This window comes from Molossus molossus, unplaced genomic scaffold, assembly GCF_014108415.1.
Source record: "Molossus molossus isolate mMolMol1 unplaced genomic scaffold, mMolMol1.p scaffold_m16_p_2, whole genome shotgun sequence".
NCBI lineage: Eukaryota > Metazoa > Chordata > Mammalia > Chiroptera > Molossidae > Molossus > Molossus molossus.
Window position 1 is genome coordinate 81,078,254 of NW_023425355.1, and position 20,204 is coordinate 81,098,457.

The window sequence follows — 20,204 nt, forward strand, 5'->3', positions numbered from 1 at the left end:
ATCAGATATGGTAAGCATCCCCTGGGACCCAGGACCAAGTTCAGGCCCGCCTCCCAGGTGGAAGGGGAGCTTGATCACCTCTCAAGTGGCATAGACTCCACACAGGATAGGGGATTCCTGGGTGAAAGTTTAAATTCTGTGCTATTGTATGTGTGAGTGACTGTGCTCCACAATGCCTGTTAAGAAGCCTGCGTGAATCCCAACCTGTGCATCCGTGGCAACCTCATATGGCTAAGGGCAGTATCATTTGTCTCCACCAGCACACCTAATCCAAGTCAGGGATTTATACTGACCTGACAATCCCAAGAGGTGCCTAAATTCCCTGCAAGGGGAGTGGCCAGGAGGACTGAACTGGGCTATTTAGAAAAAAAAAATCAAACTCCATTCTGATCAGTTATTCCCGCATGTAAACACCCAAGCAGTTTTCTAAAAATCCTGATACAAACATCCAGAAGAACCATAAAGATAAGGAATTAATGATGGCCTTGGAAAACCTGAAGGGACCATAAAAAAGAAAAAGATTAATGATTGCCCTAACCCCTGCACCCAACGCCCCTTCTCCTCTGGAGGAGACTGTATCAGCCCTGATGCCAATTAAGTAGAGCCAGGAGAAATGTAAGTTTTTTATTTGAATGTAGCTCTGTTTTTTTGTTTGTTTTTTGTTTTTAATGTAGTTTTTTTTTTTTTTTTTTTTTGTATTTTGTTCCTATATATGCAAAGAACAAAGGAAGCTTGGCTGTAGCTCTGTTTTTTTGTTTGTTTTTTGTTTTTAATGTAGTTTTGTGTTTTGTTTTGTTTTGTTTTTTTTGTTGTTTTTTTTTTGTATTTTGTTCCTATATATGCAAAGAACAAAGGAAGCTTGGCTGTAGCTCTGTTTTTTTGTTTGTTTTTTGTTTTTAATGTAGTTTTTTTTTTTTGTATTTTGTTCCTATATATGCAAAGAATAAAGAAAGCTTGGTGCTGGGGTTTGGGAGATCCCCCCAGCCCACTGGTGAATACAGTTCAGCAGTGCTTCTCTGGTTATCTCACTGACATGTTACAACAGGACAAAACAAGAGTTTCCTCCTGTTTGTCTTGCAACACCATTCACTGGAAGGTTTGCTTAACCATCATAAATATCATTATGGTGGGGGGAGTTTCTCTAAACCCACTGTTCTGGAATGTATAATAAATAATTTTATAAAGGGTTTGCAGGAGTCAGGCCACTAGGCACCTTTCCCAAGCCAAGGGGCAATTTTTCTCCATCTTGTTTGAAGGTCCCCAGCCCCTCTGAAATTCTGCCTCTGACCCTGGCACTAGTTCCAGCCCCAGACTGAAGAGAAGAGCTTTCCATAAAGCCAGGGTGTGAAGTACGCAGTGCCCAGATGGCCTCAGTCCCTCCCAGCTACAGCACCCCTCCATGTCCCAGCCAGACCCACACCCCAGGAGGGGCTGGACTGGCAGCTGGCTATGAGGAGCCCAACCCCATCTGCTGCTCCCCACTGTGACCTTCCCTGGGCTGGTGTGGCTGCTCCTGCAGCTGCTGGCTCTTTACCCTCAGCCAGGCTAGTGTGGCTCAGTTGTTGAGAGTTGATCCATTCACCAAGAGGTTGCTAATTTGATTCCCAGTCAGGGCACATGCCCAGGTTGTGGGCCCAATCCTCAGTGAGGGGCATGCAGGAGGCAGAAAAATGAGTGCTCCAACCACCAGCAAGGAAAACCAGGAATGTCTATTCCACCTGCCACTATAGGCCAGACTTAAGTTTCAAGATCAACCAAGGCAAACAAATGCTAGGGGCCAAAAGAAAACAGGCAGTCAGTGTTCTGGTTCCCACTTCCTGTCAACAGATTTGAGAATTTCCAGGAGCAGCAGAGTTCTGTTGAATATGGATACCCAGATTTTCAGAACTGGTAAAACCCTTATATGACACCCTGAAAGGAGAAGAATAGGCGCCCCTTGTCTGGGTCCCTGAATGAGAAAGCATTTACCAAGCTCATGGAGGCACCAACCTTAGGACTCCTGGATGTCCCTGAGAGTCCTAACCCAGAAATTTTAGCCTTGGAAGAAGCCAGAAGCTTACCTTTCAAAGCAAAATGACCACGTTGCAGCAGGCTGGCTAGTCCCCTCCCCCGAAAGGAGGAGATTGTGTTTCCTGAGAAACGCAACAGCCTTGTCCTGCCTGATTTGGTCATCCCTGCTAGGCTGTGGTACAATTTGCCTGCCTTTGGAGAAACACTAATGCTAGAGCTGGACCAAGACCCAGGCCTGAGCTGCTGGGTGGGACAGAGCTGGGCTCCTACCTCACTGGCACCATCAATGGATATCCAGAGTCAGTGGCATCTCCGCACTGGGATGAGGGAGCTCTGTTAGGGGTGCTGCAGTATTGGGGGACCAAACTCCACATTTAACCCCCGGAGAGAGGCACCCCTAACTCTGCAGGAGGGACTGGGGTTCACATCCTAAAAGACCCACCAGCGGCCAGGGCCCCATGTGCAGCACCAAGAAACCCAGGCCCAGCCCCCAAAGAGTAAAGTGCTCTGCTTCCCTGCGATTCGTGGAGACCCTGGTGGTGGCAGATGACAAGATGGCAGCATTTCACAGTGCAGAGCTGAAGCGCTACCTGCTCATAATCATGAAGGCCACAGCCAAGGCCTTCAAACATCCAAGCACCTGCAACCCTTTCAGCTTGGTGGTGACTTGGCTAGTGGTTCTAAGACCAGGAGAGGAAGGGCCCCAGGTGGGACCCAGAGCTGTGCAGACCCTGCATAGCTTCTGTGCCTGGTAGTGAGAATTCAATACCCCTGAGGACTCAGACCCAGATTACTTTTCTGTTTACCCATTAGGACCTGTGTAGGGTCTCTACCTGTGATACCCTGAGCATGGCTGATGTGGGCACTCTGTGTGACCTGGCTCATAGCTGTGTTCCATGTGTCACTCTGAACGGACCTAGGAGCACCTCTTGTTATGTCATGACTCCTGTGATGGCTCACATGGATCCCAAGGAGCCCTAATCCCCCTGCATTGCCAGCTCCATCTGTGGACTTCCTAGACAATGGCTATGGGCACTGTCTCTTAGACAAGTCAGAGGCTCCTTTGCACCTGCCTGTGACTTTCCCTGGCAAAGACTATGACACAGACCACCAGTGGCAGCTGACCTTTGGGCCTGAGTCACACCACTGTCTGCAGCTGCCACCACCATGTGCTGCCCTCTGGTGCTCTGGGCATCTCAATGGTCATGTCATGTGCCAGACCAAGCATTCACCATAGGCTGATGACACCCCATGTGGGCCTTCATAGTCCTGCATGGGTGACCCCTGCCTCCCTGCGGACCAGCTCCAGGACTTTAAGATCCCACAGGCTTGTAGCTGGGGTCCTTGGGGGTCCTGGGGTAACTGCTCTCAGAGCTGTGGGAGCCAGGTCCAGTTCTCCTCCCAGGACTGCACATGGCCCAGGAAGAAGAATGGGCACAATAGGAGGGAGTAAACATAATGAAGGAAAGATGGTGAATACTCCCAGACCACAGAATCTATGTGCCAGAACAATCCTCTGCAGGTCACCCATCAGAGGACAGTGAAACCTGCTGATTGGTCTACGGCAAGAGCCGGAGAACTCCATCAGTAAAATTGAGGGTCATCACCTTCTGGATTGATCCCAGCACTAAACTCTGTATCCTTAGTAGCCTTACAGGAGTAAGTAGACTCCTTAGCAGCAGTAGCATTACAAAATAGAAGGAGGTTAGACCTACTGCTTGCTGAAAAGGGAGGAATATGCCTCTTCTCAAATGAGGAATGTTACTTTTATGTTAATCAGTCAGAAATAGTTAGAGACATGGCCCAGCAGTTAAAGGAATAAATTACAAAAGACAGGAATTATCGGAATCTTGGAGTTCCTAGAGTAACATATGGAACTGGGCCTCTTGGGTACTCACATTAAATAGTTCTCTCTTAATGCTTTTTATAGTGTTCCTGTTTGGCCCCTGTATTCTCAATATGCTAACCCATTTCATTTCCTCTCACTTAGAAACAATAAAGCTCCAAATGATGCTACAAATAAGGACCCCCAACTATTTTCCTCTGGACAGTAAAGAACTCTACTTGCTGCATCCCTTCCCTTCAATGCTCCTATTTCAGCTGGAAGCAGTCAGAGAGATTGTTGTCCCTATTCCTTATGTGGCACTAAAAGAATTCCCTGTCCAAGATGTTCTCTAAGTCTATTAGGAGCAGCTTGAGAATCAAGAGAGCAGAATGAGAAGGCAAGCTAGGTACAGAAAACCTCCTTAGGCAGTGCAGAAACCCCACCCCTGGCTTTTGTAATTTTCTTACATCCTCCAACTTCTTAAACTACAGTGGGACTTGAAAGCCCCACCTATCCTGAGGCTTATCATGTATAAAATGCAGCTGGAACCCTGGCTCAGGGGGCTCAGCCTTTAAAGGTGACTCCACTGAGACAGCAACAGTGCACATTAAACAGTCCTTTTCTAATCCTCTGTGTGCATGCAGTCTGTCTCTTTCTGCTGACCAAATTTCTGCCACAACATGGTTACTTTAGGTCTTTGAGTTTGCAAGGCTGTCAAGCAGGCTTTCCCTGAGCTTGTCAGGTTAGCATGTGTCCCCTTTTTTTTACAGATTGAAGTTAATATGCATAGGTTAAAGTATGCTCCCTCTGTAGTTGGAAGCCTTTATTTAAAATAAACATGTAAGTGCAGTCTGTACTATGCTGCAGTAACAATGTTAAAAAGTTCATGATCTCACTTATGTGTGAAATATAATGAACAAAATAAGCTGATGAACAAAATAGACCCAGAGACATATAAAATAGTAAGGTTCAGACTGACAAACCTTAAAAGAGTGAGGTGGGGAGGAAGGAAAGAGATAAACCAAAGAACTTATATGCATATATGCATAACCAATATATAATAAACAACAATTCTGTGAGGTGGGATCTGGAGGAGGGTGTCTAAGGGAGAAAAAGGAGAAACATCTGTAACAAAAGTAAATTAATTAATACAAAAATCAGTTAAAAAATATAAATCAGTTTTGGATAAAGTTAATCTACAAGTTCAATATAAATTTTCTGCTTTTTTTTTTTTTTTTTTTTTTTGTCCTGGTTCTAATTGTTTCCTGGGTAGGGAGACATATCTACTTAAAAGAATTCCAAAAGCTGGGTGACAACCTGAACTGAAATTGCCAATCAAAGGAAGCTTTCAACATCCTCTTATGCCTACAAATTTCATCACACATACTGCTAAAGTGACTAAATCTCAATCTGTGCTGTTTTGGTATTCACAAAAACATTACTCCAGAGCTGTAAAACACCTTAGGAAGTATTTAATCAAGAAATGGTAATTGATAAAGCATCCCTCCTTAGTCATCTGCGCATAGCATATATTCTACTCTATATAGGTAGTGCAAAAGTAGTGTGGACAAAAAGGGGCCACATGCTAATCTGACAAGCTCATTTGTAGGAAAAACCTGCCTGACAGCCTTATAAATTCAAAGACCTAAAGTAACTACACTTTTTAACTAAAAGCAATTTATGGCAAATAGTCATGACCTAGGCCAGTATCTTCCATGACAAAGGTCAATTTTCACCTTAATGGAGCCTATTGTTTTTTTGCATCTAAGATAACATACCTTTGGAATGTCCCAGAACTTCCTTTTTCCAGACCTCTCAGGGCACAACCTATGCACCAGGGAGAAAATCAAAATCCCCTAATTGTTATTATTATTATGTTAATTTTTGACTAATAAATATCCTGTACCCATGTATGTACAATAAACATGTGTATATTATTTCACTTTTTTTCCATTTCCAAAGATTTTTTTGCTTTGCTTTTTCCCACCTTCCTAATCTGTCACCAGTGGATTCCACCTATGCCTTCTCTTTTTATTGTAATGTATAAATTACAGTGCAAAACTGCCAATATCAGGAGCATTACCTCAATGAAGCATTAACTCAGTTTCTTGAGGTTTTGCTCCCCAGCACTGTTGAAAATTTGGTTCAAATAAACTCATAGAATTCTTCACAAATTACTATGTTTTTTACATTGGCATTACATTTACCGTTGTTTCTGTGGAAAATAACACAATAATTAATAAGTAATAATACAGAAATAAACTCCGCTTCACATATTCACTGTTAGCCTACTTTTGCCCCACCCATATTTATATGGACTTTAAGTGAGATGAAGACTGTGTAGATGATTGCCATGTATATAATGGGCTTATGAACTGTAAGGTATTATGCTATAAACTTTATGTGAATTATCTAAAGTATTTCTTTCAGCAACACTAGAAGGTAGGTAATATTATTTCCCTTATTTTACAGGTGAGGAAAGAGAGGCTTAGACAAGTTTAGAAACATGCTAATGATTACATGGCTGGTAAGTGGGTCCAGAAACCTTTGATTCCAAATCCAGTGCTCTTAATCACTGCAATTAGTCATTACCATATGGAAAATCCTATGGTGACAATATTGAACCAGGACACTTGGACTACCTTTTTTATAATTTAATTTATTTATGTTTGTTATAGATGTTTCAATTTTTCCCCACTAATTCCTCCCTCTCCCTCCCTCCCCGCCTTGTCCCCAGCTTTGTTGTCCATGTCCATTATTCACGCACACATGCACATAAGTTCTGTGGTTTATCTCTCCCCCACCAGCCCCTCATCTGGGGATAGGCAGTTTGTACCCTATTCCACGTCTCTGAGAATACCCCATAACTCAGACTGTTATGTTCACTATATTCCACAAATAAGTGAGATCATATGATACTTGTATTTCTATGTTTGGTTTGTTTAACTTAGGAAGATACTTTACAGGTCCCTCCATGTAGTCTCAAAGGATAAGAGATCTTTCTTTCTTACAGCTGTGTAGTACTCCATTGTGTATATGTACCACAGTTTTTTTTATCCATTCGTCTACTGATGGACACTTGGGCTGTTTCCAGATCTTAGCTATTATAAATAGTGCTGCTACAAATATGGGAGTACATATATTCTTTCTGAATGGTATTTCAGGCTTCTTAGTGTATATTCCTAGAAGTGGAATCACTGGGTCAAATGGAAGTTCAATTTTTAATTTTTCGAGGTAACACCATATAGTTTTTCATAGTGGCTGCACCAGTCTGCATTTCCACCAGCAATGCACTAGAGTCCCCTTTTCTCCACACCCTCGCCAACACTTGTTGTTTGATGATTTATTGATGGCGGCCATTCTGACAGGTGTGAGGTGATACCTCATTGTTGTTTTAATTTGCATCTCTCTGATGATTAGTGATGATAAGCATTTCTTCATATGCTTCTTAGCCATTTGTATGTCCTGTTTGGAGAGGTGTCTATTTAGTTCCTCTGCCCATTTTTTAATTGGATTCTTTGTCTTCCTTTTGTGGAGTTGTATGAGCACTCTATATGTATTGGAAATTAAACCCTTATCTGATATATCATTGGCAATTATGCTCTCCCATACAGTGGGTAGCCTTTCCATTTTGATTATTGTTTCTTTTGCTGTGCAGAAGCTTTTGACTTTGATGTAGTCCCATGTGTTCATTTTCTCCTTTGTTTCTATTGCCTTAGGTGATGTGTCAGTAAAAATTCTGCTGCGTATGATGTCTGAAATTTTGTTGCCCACAGTCTCTTCTAGGATTTTTATGGATTCATGAATCACATTTAAGTCTTTTATCCATTTTGAGTTTATTCTCGTGTAGGGTGTAAGTTGATGGTCTAGTTTCATTTTTCTGCAAGTAGCTGTCCAATTTTCCCAGCACCATTTATTAAAAGGCTGTCCTTGCTCCACTGTATGCTCTTGCCACCTTTGTCAAATATTAATTGAGCATATTGCCTTGGGTCGATTTCTGGGTTCTCCCTTCTGTTCCACTGGTCTATATGCCTGTTATTGTGCCAGTGCCAGGCTGTTTTGATAACAGTGCCTTTGTAGTATAATCTGAAATCTGGTATTGTGATCCCTCCAACTTTGTTCTTCCTTTTAAGGATTGCGGTGGCTATTCGAGGCCTTTTTTGGTTCCATATGAACTTTGAAATAATTGTTCTAATTCTGTGAAGTATGCCGTTGGTATTTTGATGGGGATTGCATTGAATCTATAGATTGCTTTGGGTAATAGGGACATTTTAATGACATTATTTCTCCCAATCCATGAACAGGGTATGGGCTTCCACTTTTTTATATCTTCCTCTATTTCTTTTTACAATGATCTGTAGTTTTCTGCGAATATGTCCTTTATTTCCTTGGTTAAATTTATTCCTAGGTATCTAAATTTTTTGTCGCAATGGTAAATGAGATTGTTTTCTTAGTTTCTCTTTCTGTGAGTTCATCATTGGTGTATAAGATTTTTTTCCATCCCTTCACTTTCAACCAACGTGCATCTTTTGTTTTGAGGTGGGTCTATTGTAAACAACATGTATGTGAGTCATGCTTTCTTATCCAGTCTCCTACTCTGTGTATTTTTCTTGGAGCATTCAAACCATTCATATTTAAGCTGATAAATGATATGTATTTATTTATTTATTGCCACTTTTGTTTAATGTGGTTTTATTTTTCTATTTCTTCTACTATTTACAGCAGTGCTTTTAGCATATCTTGCAGTACTGGTTTGGTGTTAGTATATTCCCTTAGCCTTTTTTTTTTTTAATATCAGTGAAGCTCTGTATATGACTTTTATTTTGAATGAAAGCCTTGCTGGGTAGAGTAGTCTTGGATTCAGATCCTTGTTTCTCATGACCTTGATTACTTTATGCCATTTCCTTCTGGCCTGCAGTGTTTCTTGTGAGAAATCAGCTGAAAGCCTTATGGAGTTTCCTTTGTAGTCACTTTTTGCTTATCTCTTGCTGCCTTTAGGATTCTCTTTGTCTTTATTGTTGTCATTTTAATGACTATGTGTCTTGGTGTAGGCCTGTTGGTGTTCTTCTTACTTGGGGCTTTCTATGCTTCTTGAACTGGAATGCCTTCTTCCTTCACCAAGTTATGAAAGTTTTGTGCTACTATTTCTTCAAATATATTCTCTAACTCTTGCTCATTTTCTTCTTCTTTGGGGAATCCTATGTTGTGAATGTTATGACGTTTCCAGTTGTCCCACAGTTCTCTTAAGCTGTCTTCTTGTTTTTTAATTGTTTTTTCATGATGGTGTTCTGATTGGTTGATTTCTTTGACCCTGTCTTCTAATTCATTGATCCGGTCCTCAGCTTCTTCTACTCTTCTATTTAGATCTTCCAATATGTTCTTTATTTCTGATATGTCATTCTTCATTTCTTCCTGTTGGTTTTTCATTTCCAGATGGTTTATTTTCAACATTTCTATGTCTTTACTAATGTTGCTCATGTCCTTACACATGCTGTTGAGCTTCCGCAACATCATGGCTCTAAATTCTAGTTCTGTTAACTTGCTTAACTGCACCTCATTTATTTCATCTTCTGTAGAGGTCTCTTGATCTTTCATTTGGCTTTTGTTTCTGTTTCTCACCATTTTCGTTATCACAGTGGGCTTTGGAGTCTGCCAAGTTTTCCCAGTGGGTGTTGGTGTTTTGCTGTTTGTGGCTCCCTCTCCTGGGTTTGGATGCACCAGGGAGGACCCACTTTAATCCCGCCAAGTACCCTGTTCTCCGGGAGTCTGTGTGGCTCCAGCGGATAGTTTAGCAGGCTATAGCGTTAGGAGGGCCCATGCAGGGTGGCAAGGGAGGCGGTGGGAATAATTTCCAGCCGAGTTCCCTGGTCCCGCCCAGTTCCCTGGGGACCGTGAGTCTGTGGGGCTTCAGCGGCTGCAGAGTTTCCAGGGCCGTGCACGGCGGGGAGGGAGGCGGTAGAATTAATTTTCTGCCACGTTCCCCGGTCCCATCGAGTTGCCTGGGGTCTGCGAGTCTGTGCGGCTTCAGCGGCTACAGGGTTTCCAGGCCGTGCATGGCGGGGAGGGAGGCGGTAGAATTAATTTTCCTCCGTGTTTCCCAGTCCCGCCGAGTTCCCTGGGGGCCAGGAGTCTGTGCGGCTTCAGCGGCTACAGGGCCTTGCACGGCAGGAGGGGAGGCAGTAGAATTAACTTTCCGCCTAGTTCCCCGGTCCCTCCGAGTTCCCTGGTCCCGCCCAGTTCCCTGGGGGCCAGGAGTCTGTGCGGCTTCAGCGGAGAGCCTAGCCTAGCCGGCTACAGAGTTTCCAGGGCCGTGCACGGCGGGGAGGGAGGCGGTAGAGTTAACTTTCCACCGCGTTCCCTGGTCCCACCGAGTTGCCTGGGGTCTGCGAGTCTGTGCGGCTTCAGCGGAGAGCCTAGCGTAGCCGGCTACAGGGTTTCCAGGCCGTGCACAGCGGGGAGGGAGGCGGTAGAATTAATTTTCCGCCGCGTTCCCCGGTCCCACCGAGTTGCCTGGGGGCCAGGAGTCTGTGCGGCTTCAGCGGCTACAGGGCCTTGCACGGCAGGAGGGGAGGCAGTAGAATTAATTTTCCGCCTAGTTCCCGGGTCCCTCCGAGTTCCCTGGTCCCGCCCAGTTCCCTGGGGGCCAGGAGTCTGTTCGGCTTCAGCGGAGAGCCTAGCCTAGCGGGCTACAGAGTTTCCAGGGCCGTGCACGGCGGGGAGGGAGGCGGTAGAGTTAACTTTCCACCGCGTTCCCTGGTCCCACCGAGTTGCCTGGGGTCTGCGAGTCTGTGCGGCTTCAGCGGAGAGCCTAGCCTAGCCGGCTACAGGGTTTCCAGGCCGTGCACGGTGGGAAGAAAGACGGTAGAGTTAACTTCCCCTCTAGTTCCCTGGCCCCTGCCCAGGCCGCTGCGGACCCTGGGCTCTTGGTCCCCTCTCCGGTCCTCGCAAGCCCACCAGGACTGAGTGGGTGTTTCTGGTTAAGGGGTCCTCCAAGGTGTTCTTCAGCTGCCCTTTCCTGACGGTTTGCCTTTGTTTTCGTTGTAAATCCAGTTTGGTCTTGGGAGACGGTCTGGGTCCCTCCATTCACTTCGCCGCCATTTTCGCCGGATCTGATTGCATTCTTATACACCAATCATGCACTCACAGAAAGAGAAACTGAAAAAACAGTCCCATTTACCATCAAGGCAAAAAAATTAAGATACCTAGGAATAAACTTAACCAAAGAAATAAAGGATCTATTTGCAGAAAACTATAGGTCATTGAAAAAAAGAAATAGAGGAAAATATCAAAAAGTGGAAGCACATAATTTGTTCATGGTTTGGAATAATTAACATCATTAAAATGTCCATATTACCAAAAGCAATATATAGATTCAATGCAATCCCCATAAAAATACCAATGACATATTTCACAGAATTAGAACAAATACCTCAAAAGTTCATGTGGAACCAAAAAAGACCCTGAATATCCACAGCAATTTTGAAAAAGGACAAAGTAGGTGGCATCACAATACCAGATATCAGGTTATACTACAAAGCAACTGTAATCAAAACAGCCTGGTACTAGCACAAGAACAGGCATATAGACCAATGGAACACAATAGAGAACCAAGAAATGGACCCAAGGCAATATGCTCAGTTAATATTTAACAGTGGTGGCAAGAGCATAAAGTGGAGTAAAGACCCCCTCTTTAATAACTGGTGTTGGGAAAATTGGACAGCTATGTGCAAAAAAATAAAACTTGAATATCAACTTACACCATACACAAAAATAAACTCAAAATGGATACAAGACTTACATGAGACTCGTGAATTCATAAAATTTCTAGAAGAAAATGTAGGCAACAAAATTTCGGACATCATACGCAGAAGAAGATACATCACCTAAGGCAACAGAAACAAAGGAAAAAATGAACACATAGGACTACATCAAACTAAAAAGCTTCTGCACAGCAAAAGAAACAACCATCAAAATGGAAAGGCAACCCACTGTGTGGGAGAACATCATTGCCAATGATACATCAGATAAGGGGTTAATTTCCAAAATATATAGATTACTCATACAACTCAAAAAAAGGAAGACAAAGAACCCAATTAAAAAATGGGCAGAGGAACTAAGTAGACACCTCTCCAAACAGGACATACAAATGGCCAAGAGACATATGAAGAAATGCTCAACATCACTAATCATTAGAGAGTTACAAATTAAAACAACAAAGAGGTATCACCTCACACCTGTCATAATGGTCGTCATCAACAAATCATCAAACAAGTGTTGGGGAGGGTGTGGAGAAAAGGGGACTCTAGTGCACTACTGGTGGGAATGAAGACTGGTGTAGCCACTATGGAAAACAATATGGTGTTACCTCAAAAAATTACAAATTGAACTTCCATTTGACCCAGTGATCCTACTTCTAGGAATATACCTTAAGAAGCCTGAAACACCAATCAGAATGAATATATGTACCCCTATGTTCATAGCAGCACTATTTACAATAGCTAAGATCTGGGAACAGCCCAGGTGTCCATCAGTAGACAAATGGATTAAAAAACAATGGTACATATACACAATGGAGTACTATGCAGCTGTAAGAAAGAAAGATCTCTTATTCTTTGAGACCACATGAAGGGACCTGGAACGTATTATCCTAAATGAAACAAGCCAAGCAGAAAAAGACCAATCCCACATGATCTCACTTATATATGGAATATAATGAATATAACAGTCTAAGGAATAGGGTAGACCCAGAAACACGGAAGTAGTTTACATACTGACAACCCTCAGACGAGGGAGTGTGGGGGGTGGGAAGGGATAAACCACAGAAGTTATAAGCATGTATGCATAACCAATGGACATGGACAACAAATCGGGGGACAGGGCAGAGGGAATGGGGAGGAGGGTGCCAATGGGGTAAAAAAGGAGATATGCCTGTAAGAAAAATACAATTAATAAATAAAAATAAATAAATGAAAATAAATAAATAAAGACAATCTCACCAAGGCTGAGAAAGGTTCAGAAATAATAATAATAGTAAATAAAATAAAAGAGAGGCCCTACTGATAGTTCTAACTTGAGTATATTGAGTAGAATCCAGTGTCTGATCTTCAGCCTCAGTGTCAGAGATCATCTCTTTTGTATACTTGTTTGTGTGTGGGGTGCAATTCCCTTTGTATGTTTGTCATTTATTTTCAGTCAAGTCTAATGGCCTGGGAGTTAGAGACACCTTAAGATAATTTAGTGTATCTCTGCCCTGACCCACTGTGTGCTGGTTTTATTATTTCATGGCCCCACTCTCTGAGGGCAGTCCCATTTGTCTACTCATAAGAGTTCATTGAGGTAGAAGCTAATTTTCTCCTCAGATCAATTGTTTTAAAATAATTGTTTTAGATAATATTTGTAGAAAAATGGCAAGGCTCAAACTGAGATGCTTGTGGAGCTCTCAACATAGATGACCTTTAATCATATATATTTTGGGTAAATGAAGAAAACAGAACATGTCTTCTAATTAAACCTATCAATTAAGTCTGAGTATCAATAATTATAAGAAATGGAATCATAGTACCCTTATTTCTGAGGGTGACTCTTCAAGATTATTGTGTGATTATGGCTGGACCCTCTTGGTACATTTATATTCTTTTTTTTTTTATCCTCACCTGAGGACATTTTTCCATTTTTTGTTCAGATAGAGTGGGAGGGAAAGAGAGGAAGAGAGAGAGAGAAACATCGACGTGAAAGGGACACATCGAGTGGCTGCCACCCACACGACCAACCAGGGCCTGGGACAAAGTGCAACCAAGGTATGCGCCCTTAGCGGAACCAAAACCAGGGTCTCTCTGGGCCACAGGCCGACGCTCTAACCACTGAGCAAAACCGGCCAGGGCCATTTATATTCTTTTTTATTATTATTATTATTTTTATCCTCACCCGAGGACATTTTTTCATTTTTTGTTCATACATAGTGGGAGGGAGGGAGGGGGAGAGAGAGAGAGAGAGAGACATCGACATGAAAGGGACACATCGAGTGGCTGCCACCTGCACAACTCAACCAGGGCAGGGGACAAACTGCAACGGAGGTACACGCCCTTAGCGGGAACCGAACCCAGGTCTCTCTGGACCACAACTCAACATTCTAACCACTGAGCCAAACCAGCCAGGGCCATTTATATTCTTAAAAGGGCACTTTCCTGCTTAGTAATCCTGGAATTCTTCGGCTACCCGGTCACCGTGGTCATCACACTGTTGTCTTATATTACAGTTTTCGTGATTGTATCCATGTTTTATATCTTTGTTTATATATTTCTGACTTTTTCCCTTTCCCGCTAGCTTTATAGTGCTTATTTAGGGCTTTGGATTAGGGTTCTGCTTTATCTTCACTCAATGCCTCTAAGACTGGAGTTGGTAAAACTTAGTGCCATGGTTTAACACTGGCTGCCTGGTGCTAGACCCCTTTGTTATTGTCTCTCTTGACTAGATCCCTGTTTATAGCTGATGGCTAGACCATCTTGGTAGATTTACATTCCTTAGTAGGAGAGGCATACATTTATCCTCTAGGCAGAATTAACAATAACTATGAGACTTTTGGTAACATTTTGGAATTTCATGGATAAAAACAAAATCCGATAAATTTCTAGATAAAAATAATAGGTAATTTTAAAAGGAAGTAACTCAGATTGTTTTGAGATATCCAATCTGCAGCAGTTAAAACTATGAGAGTAGAATTTTATTTGCATATTTATAAGAATAAGGGACTCAGATTATATTTATTTATTTTAGTCTATTTTTTTATATTTTTGTCTTTATTGCTTTTAGAGAGAGAGGAAGGTTGAGGAGAGAGAGATAGAAACATCGATGAGAAAGAACATCAATTGGCCGTGTCCTGCATGCTCTACACTGGGGATCGGGCCCACAACCTGGGCATGTGTCCTGACTGGGAATCAAACTGGTGACTTCTTGGTGCATGGGTCGTCACTCAACCACTGAGCCACACTGGCTGGGTAAGGAATCAGATTTCAGAATTTTACCCTCACATATATCCTTCATATGTGAGAAAGGAAAAAGAAGAAAAAAAAATTGATATGCAAGGACTTAGAAAAAAGGAGATGATGGGACACATTCCATATTCTTATGATTCTGTCTGGTCTTTTAGTGACTCTCTGCTCTGGATGCTGAATTTTCCATGAGTTCCTCAAATTTTATCTACCTAATCCTAGGTAGAAAAGATTAGCTAGAAAGGGCTGGAATTGGTTTCTTCCCTCTCCCTTGGTAATTTAGGCTCAGATAATACCCCTGCAAGTAGTTTTTTACTGAGGGCAAAGCCTTTGTAAGAATAACAGAGTACTTGAGTATATTTCAAAATGGTTCCTTCCCCCTTCCACCTGCCAGAAGCACAGGGGATTTTTCTCTGGTACTTACTGTTGAAAACTGTTTGAGCTCCTGTTAAATTTCACAATATTTTCAGGATTCTTAGGTAGATGGTGGTGTTGGCAGGACCAAGGCCAAAGTGGGCAGTAGCTAAATACACAAAGAGATGGGGCTGTGTTTGGGTCTGCAGCTGAGACCATGATTGGTATTCTGCCATTGGGCATAGTTTCTCTGTCTTCTCAAAATTGTACTGCTTGGTATTGAGCTCCAGAAAAATTTCATAAGCTCTTACCTGAATTCTAAAACATCTACAGTCACTTTTATCTGTGGATGTCTACCAATTTGTAGTTGCTATGGGGGGTTATAGATGTGATACCCCTTAGTCTGCCATCTTGCTCTCAAATATCTTTTAAAGAGATTAAAATAAGATAAAAAGTATTTATCCACATAGCATTTTCAGTGTTTTGTATTCCTTTATACGGATCCATATTTTTATCTGATGTGATTTTCCTCTTGTATACAAACTAACAAGTATTTTTTGTAGTGCTAGTCTCTAGAAGATGAATTACCTCAGTGTTATTTTTTTCTGAACAAAGTCTATTTTATTTTCATTTTTAGAAGATATTTTTCACTGAGTAGAGAATTCTAGGTTGAGGGGATTTTATGCTTTTAGTACTTTAAAAAATGTCACTCCAATGTATCTAGTTATCTAGTATCTAGTTTGTATTGATTCTAAGGACAAGTTTGCAATCATTTTTATTTTCATTCTGCTATACCTAATGTAACTTTTTTCCATGGTGATTTTTATAGATTTTACCTTTATAACTGATTTTCAACTATTTGCTTATGATGTGATTTTGCCTGTTTTCTACATTATCTTGTTTTGGTTTTCTTGAGCTTACTGAATCTCTGGGATTATACTTTTTATCAAATTTGGAAATATTTCAACCTTAATTTTTCAAATAGTCTATCATTTTATTCTGGAACATCAATTTCATGCATTAGGATACTTTTTATTGTCTTATAGATTGTTGACAATGTGGGTATTTTTCATTTCTTTTTTTTTTTGGTGTATTTTGTTTTGAAGTTTCTATTATTATATTATCAAGTTCATTATTGTTTTCCTCTGCAGTGTTTTCACTGAAGTCTCTCTCCACACTGTGAAGACTCTAAAATCTCCTTCAACTCTGAAACTCCTGAATTGTTTTTGCCAAGCCAGGGTAGTGTAAGTGAGCTATATTCTTATCTTTTATCTCTGGGTGTCAGTAGACAGTATTAAAGTAGATAAATCATGAAATAATGATACAATATATCTGTCTACATCCCCTGTGCCTAGAAAAATATCTGATATATATTAAGTGGTTAATACATTTGATAAATGAATGGATGAAAATAAGACTGGGGGTATAAATGGTCAGCTAAATTAGATGTTTATCTTTAAAAGGTCTTTATTATTTGCATTTTAAATCATGACCACATTCATATATTATTTTGAAATAATATATAGAAAAAATCAAACTGTTTCATTCTCAGTTTAATTACAAGCAATATACATCTGCATAACAAATATCTTCTAGAACATTTGATTGAAATGTAATACAGAATATGTTCTGAAGAAAGAGACATTCTATTGGTTAAACAACATGGTTAATTACTTTAGATTCTTCAACTCCTATTACTGCATTAGGCAAAATATAAGGAGAGCAAAGTACCTGAAGCCCATTCTCTAAATCAGAATTATTCAATGTATGGTCCATGAAACATTGGTTGCCCGGTGTATATATTAGCTGTTCTACAAGTAGTTTATTGGTTTTAAAGGAAAAAGAAATAAAAGTAAAATTTAGCTATTGTAAATAGTGCTACTATGAACATAGGGGTACATATATTCTTTCTGATTGGTATTCAGGCTTCTTAGGATATATTTTTAGAAGTGGGATCACTGGGTCAAAAGGCAGTTCAATTTGTAACTTTTTGAGGTAACACCATAGTGTTTTCTACAGTGGCTGCACCAGTCTGCATTCCCACCAGCAGTGCACTAGAGTCCCCTTTTGTCCACACCCTCGCCAACACTTGTTGTTTGATGATTTGTTGATGGCAGCCATTCTGACAGGTATGAGCTGATACCTCACTGTTGTTTTAATTTGCATCTCTCTGATGATTAGTGATATTGGGCATTTCTTTATATGTCTCTTGAATAGCTAAGATCTGAAAACAACCCAAGTGTCCATCAGTAGATTAGTGGATTAAAAAGTTGTGGTACATATACACAATGGGATACTATGCAGCTGTAAGAAAGAAAGATCTCTTATCCTTTGCGATGGCATGGAAGGACCTGGAGAGTATTATGCTAAGTGAAACAAGCCAAACAGAGAAAGACAAATATCATATGATTTCACTTATTTTTGGAATATAATGAACTAAACAAACTGCTGAACAAAATTAACCCAGAGACATAGAGGTGGGGTACAGACTGAAAAGCCTCAGAGGAGGGAGGTTTGAGGTGGGGAGAAGAGATAAACCACAGAACTTACATGCATATATGCATGACCAATTAACATAGACAACAAAGCTTGGGATGGGGGGGGAGGGTGTCAATGGGGGAAAAATGAGAAACATCTGTAACAAAAACAAATTAATAAATAAAATAAAGTAAAAAAATTTAAAGTAAGATTAATTTCACAGAAATTCTCAAATTTTATTTTTATCAGATTCTTAAAGTTTTCACATGTATCATAAGATTCCATTGATCACTTAATCTCAGTGGTCCTTCATTTTACATTCACAGTTCATCTCAGTCAATTTACATGTCATTAACCAAACAGTTTTGTAATCTATAAGATACACACAATAAAATTTACAAATACTAAACATATTAAAAGAATTCAATAAATTTTTACTAAGTAAACATGCCCAACATTTAACTACTGTCCATATTAATATGCACATTACCACCAGCATTCCATAAGCCTCACTTGTGCCCCTTCTAAGTCATTATACCTAAAAGGGAAACTGTTTTCTCATATGTATCAACATAGCTTATTTTTACACTTTATGTAAATAGAAATGCCATTTTAATATTATTTTAAATGTTCACTATATATGCCTTTTTTTCCTCACCCGAGGACATTTTTCCATTTTTTTGTTCAGATAGAGTGGGAGGGAAAGAGAGGGGGAGAGAGAGAGAAACATTGACGTGAAAGGGACACATTGAGTGGCTGCCACCCGCACAACCCAACCAGGGCCGGGGACAAACTGCATCCGAGGTACGTGCCCTTAGCGGGAACCGAACCCGGGTCTCTCAGGACCGCAGGCCGACGCTCTAACCGCTGAACCAAACCGGCCAGGGCATATATGCCTTTTTTTCATTGTAAATAATCTATTAACATATATTCCCGAAATAACACAAAAAATAGATCAATGACTGCAAGGAGTGAACTATAAAGTAGCAATGAAAATGGTATGATAAATAGTACAATTCAGAATAACATTTCAAACATAACTAGAAAATAGGATTCTAGTGAGAATATGGAATATATATATCTGTGAATACAAGAAAGAAAACATATATATGCAAATGTGGTGGTTTTACTAAAGCATCCAAAAGGAAGACTGGAATTTGGAAACAGTAAAAAAGAATATTTAAAACATTAGATTTTATTCAGCTGTTGATAACTTCTTACCTGGTTATAGACTCACTGTTACAAATATGATTAACTTGTAGCATAAAGCTATCATTTGTTGTTGTTGTTTGTTTATTTTTGTTTTGTTTTTATTTTCAAACAAAATACAATGACCTTATTGGTAAAGCAATCTTTTCCCAACCAAATTTGACAAACATGTCCAGAAGGATATGGATAAACATTTTACTTAAATTAGATCAGGCACAAAGAACACATGAGTATCTTTTAACATCTTGCTCCTCATGGGAAGTAGACACAATGAGATACAATCAACACTAAAGAAAGTTGTTTAAATCATCTACAAGTGTCTTTCATGACTGGCATGGGAATTACTCTTCAGCTACACGTGACCACAAAAGTGGACAAAGTATATGAAGTAATTGTTTTCAAAACTTGAGTAAAAGACAGCACAAGAGTTTGAACCCTGAGAGAAAGGAAACAGACAAGTTGAATCTTACATTTTCTATACATTTCTATCTGGAGGCAATTTCCAGTCTGTTACACAGAAGCAAAACCCACAATATACTTAGAGGCCTTGGTGAGTTGAGGTGACAGATGTAGTTGCTCAAGGAAACTGACGTGGATAGAACTGTGGGAAATACTAGAGAATAAGGAGCTATGCAAGAAAGATGACCGGTAAAGTACTTTGATGAATATTAATCTGAGCATGTATGACATAAAACTCTTTAAGAAGCCAAACAAGAAACCTATCTCTAGGGAGATGGATATAAGCTGAACAAATTTCAGAGTTTACTAAGCTCCCAAAGACATTTCAATTCCTACCACCTGGAGTGAAGAGACCACCTTGAAAACCCAGACTATTTAGTAGAGAGTCCAAAAAGGTCAACCTTAGTAGTAGATCTAAATTAGCCCTAGAGTAAAGTTGACTCTAGACCTGCGGTAGCAATTTTTAAGAACAAGGCTTGAAAGGATCATGTCTATCTAAAAGTAACTTATTTTTTCCAAAATACATTTCAACACTCTTTAAAAGAAATAAAACATCCAAACAATTAACAGTTAAAATTTACAATGCCCAGCATTCAACAAAAATATTAGATATGGGACACACAAAAATGTGAATCATAATTTAGAGTAGAAACAAAGTCAATAACAACTGGCTCAAAATGAACTGAGATGAGATTATCCAACAAGAACTATAAAATAGCTTATTTAAATATGCTCAAATATTTAAACTATGAATCAGCTACCTACATCTAGAAGAAATGCTAGATGACATTTTCTTTTATTATTGAAATTCAGTGCTACAGAAGAAAATTTTAAATTCTCACTTAGTCAATGATTATTTTGTAACCCAATATTAAGACAAG

The 20,204-nt window shown here is 40.3% G+C and overlaps 1 pseudogene; it reads left to right on the forward strand.

The window, feature by feature from the left end:
- Nucleotides 1-3,463, forward strand: part of LOC118635360 — a 92,034-nt pseudogene extending 88,571 nt beyond the window's left edge.
- The last annotated feature ends 16,741 nt before the right edge of the window (nucleotides 3,464-20,204 follow it).